Genomic DNA, 6,000 nt, shown 5'->3' with positions numbered 1-6,000 from the left:
ATTTTAATGTAATTAAGAAGCTAATTCATGTATTTAAACTGTGAACTAGTGAGTCGATTCACACTTTGTTACAGATGGATAAGGTATGTAGAAACACATGAAGTACACTTAAGTACACTCTAGATACACTTTATTTTGCGTAGCGTATCCCCGTGTAATATTATGTAATTTAAATGTAATTAAGAAGCTAATTCATGTAATTAAACTGTGAACTAGTGAGTTGATTCAAACTACGTTACAGATGAATAAGGTATGTAGATACACATGAAGTACACTTAAGTACACTCTTGATACACTTTATTTTACGTAGCTTATCCCTATGTAATATTATGTAATTTAAATGTAATTAAGAAGCTAATTCATGTAATTAACAGTGAACTAGTAAGTCGTTTCAAACTTAAGTACAAAGTAGATACACTTTATTTTAAGTAGCTTATCCCCGTGTAATAGTATGTAATTTAAATGTAATTAAGAAGCTAATGCATGTAATTAACAGTGAACTAGTAAGTTGTTTCAAACTTAAGTACACTCTAGATCAGGGGTCGGCAACAGGCGGCCCGCGGGCCAAAAGTGGCCCGCCAGCAATATTTTCTGGCCCGCCAGATTAATTTGAAGTCCGTTTTTTAATTTTTAGTTTTTTTTTTTTAATTTTACAATAACAGTTTACAAAAATGGCCCAGTGTATCACTCCTTCATTCGTTTTTTCAAATCAAAACCAAAAAGAAAATAAAGAAAAACGACTTGTTTTTCTATTATTTATTTCCTGAACTAAAATCAAACGACTCGTTTTATGAATGTGCGCTCAGATCAAAAATATAAAAATGAATGAAAACGGGTTCGGACAAATTTTAATTGAACACCTTAGCAGACATATACCAATGAAATAAATTTAAACAGATCAGGTACTAACAGATTACATTTTAATAAGGGTTTAAATAAGAGTTTGAATAGCAACCATGCTTTCCTGTAAGTCTCATTCGCTTACAGTCCGACTTTTGAACTTTTTTCATTATTATTTATTCACGTATAAAACACTGACAAATAATATCTATTACCTGATAAAAAAAAAATATTTGCACTAAATGCTGCACAAAACTCTTCCTCTAGCCCAGAGGTCCCCAACCACCGGGTCGTGGACAAGTTGCCACCGGCTCGCAAGAATGTCCTGAAAAAAATTCGTATAATAGCTATCTTAATGGGCCGCTTTTTCTCGTTCTTTCTCTACCAGCGCATCCGCGATCATAACTGTCATTAGAGTTTGAGCATACTTCTAAAACACAATCGATCAAATAATTGCAGAGGTATGACTTCATGAATCATTAGCAAATTTACCTCGTAAATCATGTCAATGCATCACGCGTGAAGACGTTAAACTCTGTGACATTGCAAATGACTGAAAAGTAATTTAGAAACCACTACAAAATATGATAAAAATAAACTCTTTTACTGCAGTAATATTTTAACTAATACACTTTTAACTCAGATTTTAAAGGAATCTACTGTTGTGTTCTGTTACTTGAACTTGGGGCTAGAGCCCGACCTAAGGTTCGACCTGCCTTTGAGAACAGCAAGTCAAGTTCGTTTACCGTTAATTATTAAGACTAAATGGGCAGGTAAATTCGTTAAAAAAATGAAGGTAATCCGCCAAAATATGGTTTTACATGTCTACTAAAATAAAGCCATTATTAATTTTCCTAACGCATAGTTCTTTGATCTTTACCTCCGTTTAAAACGTTATAAATTTGGCAAAGGAGGATGTTCAGCAATTTGAACAGCAACTCCGCAACCAACTATGGTTTCGGTTTATGATGGTTAGAAATTTGAGTGAGAGGCTTTGTCCTATTTAATTTATTATTTATATTTCATTATAAATACAATGAATACAATGTTAAAATAATATTTTTATTGGCACGAACACAATTTTTGTATAACATTTAAAATTATCTGTCTCTTTTCGTTAGAGACATTTGAATGTGAGATTCTGGAAACGTGACGTTAAGTTTTGCGGACCCGTCAGGTCGGGAAATAAAGCGGGTGAACACAAATGAATCTATGAATAGAACCTTGTCGGAGCTGGACAAAAAACAGTCCAGCGGAGACCTCCTTAAACCTTAGGTGTGTATGTGTGTTTCCCGGATAAATATTAATAAAAAAAAGGAATAGTTCAAAAGTCGGATAAATGCCTGTAATATTACCACTATAGTACTTGATCTGTTTAAAATGATTTCATTGATATATTATGCCTATAAAGGAGTTAAATAAAAAAATTGTCTAATCCAGTAATTAATTTTTTTATCTGAGCACACAATCAAAAAACCCGTGGTGGTTAATTTTTTCATTTTTGTTTTTAATTTGAAAAAAAAAAACGATTGAACGAATGATACACAGACCCATTACCATGTTTTTAGCAATTTTTAATGCCGTCTTTCGTCTTTTAAATAGGAAATAAAGACAATGTTTCTTGACAAAAGATCAGATAGCCTATACTAGGCTAATTCAAAGTGTGCCGACAACAGTTGGCCCGCCATCTACTGGCTAAAAAAAATATTGGCCCGCGGCCAAAGTTACTTGCCGACCCCTGCTCTAGATACACTTTATTTTGCGTAGCGTATCCCCGTGTAATATTATGTAATTTAAATGTAATTAACAAGCTAATGCAAGTATTTAAACTGTGAACTATGTAACTAGTAACATATGTAGGTACTTGTTATTACATAGTACTACACAAAGTACTTTCAATATGATTACATTGTAACAAATATGTAACAAGACCTTTTATTACACCAGTAGTTAGCTTTGTAACAGACTCGACCTGTTACATATGTGCAACAGTTGAAGCTTATTACATGTGCATAATTACAATCTGTAAGTACATGCTGTTCCAAAACTTAGTTACATATTAAGTACATTTAGTTGCATGTAATTACACCGTCTACTACTAAGTACTTAATGAGGTAATTACTCTGTATTAAGGACACCTTAAAATAAAGTGTTACCCAATATTTGCCTCTCAAATGTACTTGAGTAAAGTCATAAGTACTCCCCAAAAATAATACTCAAGTAAAGTACAGATCCCTCAAAATTGTACTTAAGTACTGTACTCAAGTAAATGTACTCCGTTACTGTCCGGCTCTGGGCAATAGTATATTACCCATATGAGGTATGTGAGTGCTTTGTTCTAGACAAACTAACTACTGCGGGAAATGTACATTTACTGGACATTTTATGTGAATGCTTTGTTAAAGAAGAATGTCTTAAGTTTAGATTTAAATTGATCGACTGTGTCTGATACTCGAACATTATTTGGTAAATCATTCCAGAGCTTAGGGGCTAAGTAGGAAAAGGATCTACCACCTTTAGACACTTTTGATATTCTAGGGATAATTAAGTGACCAGAATTTTGTGAGTGCAGTTTACGTGATGGATTGTATTCTGATAGTAGTTCTTTAATATACAAGGGCGCTAGGCCATTTAAGGCTTTGTAGGTGATTAGTAATATTTTAAATTGTATGCGATATTTAACTGGTAGCCAGTGTAAAGATGCCAGAATTGGACTTATGTGGTCATACTTTTTAAATCGAGTAAGCACTCTTGCGGTGGCGTTTTGAACCAGCTGTAGCTTGTTTACCTGATTTGCATGGCATCCCCCGAGTAACGAGTTACAATAGTCTATTCTAGAGGTCATAAAAGCATGTATAAGCTTTTCTGCGTCTGATGCAGACAGCATATGGCGTATTTTTGAGATATTTCTAAGATGGAAGAATGCTGTGCGGCAGATGTTGGCGATATGACTATCAAAAGATAGATTGCTGTCGAACATTACGCCTAAATTCTTAACCGTGGAAGATGGCACCACCGTGCAGCCATCTATGGGCAACTTGTAATCTGACATATTATGTTTGTAGCGATTCGGTTCAATAATAAGTATCTCTGTCTTATTGGAGTTTAGCATAAGAAAGTTTTGTGCCATCCAGTCCCTAATATCACTAATGCAGTCTGTTAGCTTAGAAAACTGGTGGGTTTCGCTAGGATGCGACGAGATGTAAAGCTGGGTATCATCCGCATAGCAGTGAAAACTTATGTTATGTTTCCTGATAATGTCGCCTAGAGGTAACATATATAACGAGAATAGGATAGGGCCTAGAACTGATCCCTGAGGTATGCCGTATTTAACGGGGGAGTGATATGACTTTTCCTCATTTACATAAACAAAGTGATATCGATTGGTTAGATATGATCTGAACCAGGCTAACGCCTGACCACTGATGCCAACATAGTTTTCTAGTCTATTGAGTAAGATTGTGTGATCTATTGTGTCAAAGGCTGCACTAAGGTCTAGTAATATAAGGATTGAGATTTCACCATGTTAATAGGAGGTCATTTGTAACTCTAAGCAGCGCTGTCTCTGTGCTATGGTGGGGCCTGAATCCTGATTGGAACTTTTCATATGTATTATTATTTATTAATAGATATTAATATAGCAATGATAGCAATAATAAGTAATAATATAAACTTTAAAAGGCATCGCACAATGGTATGAGTCCAAACTAAATATGGAAAAGATGATTTCACATAAAACATCAAATTAGTCAATATTGAACAATATTAAACAATTGTCATGATTTCGGTCTCTTTGGCCACTTTTGTCTTTGTTTTCACTATGTGTTGTGTTTTGACAGCTCCACACGTGCGCGCCTTACACCTGGTGATCTCCAGTATTTCTGACTTTACTCACCGGCGTCACACACCTGATCTCTATTATTGCCCAATTCGGTTTGATTTAAATTCCCCCTCGTTTCCTCTGTTCTTTGCAAGTTCGTCTTAGTATGTTCATGCCCGCTAGCTTTGTCTAGTTCTTGTCTTGTCAAGCTTAGAAAGTTTTCTGATTTATATCTGTGCTCTCTGCTGCCTTTGCCCCTTAGATTCCCCGCCCCGTTGTCACTCAATTGTGGATTAGTCTTCGCCCTCTCTCTGCTGGATTATTTATCATCACTGCTGTCTGGTCTCCCCGACTGGTGTGGCAACAGTCGAGTATTGCGCTCCCTACATCAGTGGTTTCTCCGTGCGCTGTCCAACGGCTTGTGATGACCAGCAGCAGAGCCCTGTCCAGCGCTTTCGTCAGCTGAAGACTCCGTCAGCTAATCTCTCTCTCTCTGTGCCCCGCAAGGAATCTCTCTCTGTGCCCCGCCAGGAATCTCTCTCTTTGGAGAAGAGACCTCCACTTCTCCCTCTTCCTCAACATCACCACCAGTCAAGTCGGAACCTATGCAGCTGGGGCGTATGCGCCTGTCACAGAGTGAGAGAGATAGGCGGCTGCAGAATGCCCTCTGCCTCTACTGCGGGAAACCCGGACATTTCGCCAAGACCTGCCCGTTAAAAGCCGCTGGCCACCAGTGAGTCTGGGAGTCCTGGTGGGCGCTACTTCTTCTAAACTCTCCCCTGTCTCCAGTACCCAACTTCCCGTCTGGTTCGCGCCTGGGGTGTCACGGTTGTCCCTTTCCAATCCCCTTTGGATGTCTGGTCCCTTAAGGGGCAGCAGATGGCGCAGATTACACATTGCACCTCTCCTGTGAGTCTCTCTGTGTCGGGTAATCATCGTAAGGAGATTGTGTTGCATATCCTTCATGCTTCTCTATCTCCTATTATTTTAGGGCATGCATGGTTAGCACAACACAATCCTCATGTTGATTGGCAACGTAGTATCATTTTGTCTTGGTCTCAGTCTTGTCATGTGTCTTGTCTTGGTTCTGCTGTTTCTGGTTCTGTTCTTTCTCTTACTCAGGTTCCAGCGGTCGATTTGACCGGGGTCCCGGTATGCGGATATCGCTCAGGTGTTTAGTAAAGCCCGGGCCACCTCCCTTCCTCCTCACCGGCCATATGATTGTGCTATCGATCTCCTCCCCGGCACTTCTCCGCCCAAAGGTAGACTTTATTCTTTATCGGGTCCTGAGAGAGAGGCTATGGACCAGTATATTAATGATGCCCTGCGTGCCGGTCTCA

This window comes from Misgurnus anguillicaudatus, chromosome 2 (genome assembly GCF_027580225.2).
Source record: "Misgurnus anguillicaudatus chromosome 2, ASM2758022v2, whole genome shotgun sequence".
NCBI classification, from domain to species: Eukaryota; Metazoa; Chordata; class Actinopteri; order Cypriniformes; family Cobitidae; genus Misgurnus; species Misgurnus anguillicaudatus.
This window is presented reverse-complemented; position numbering follows the sequence as displayed.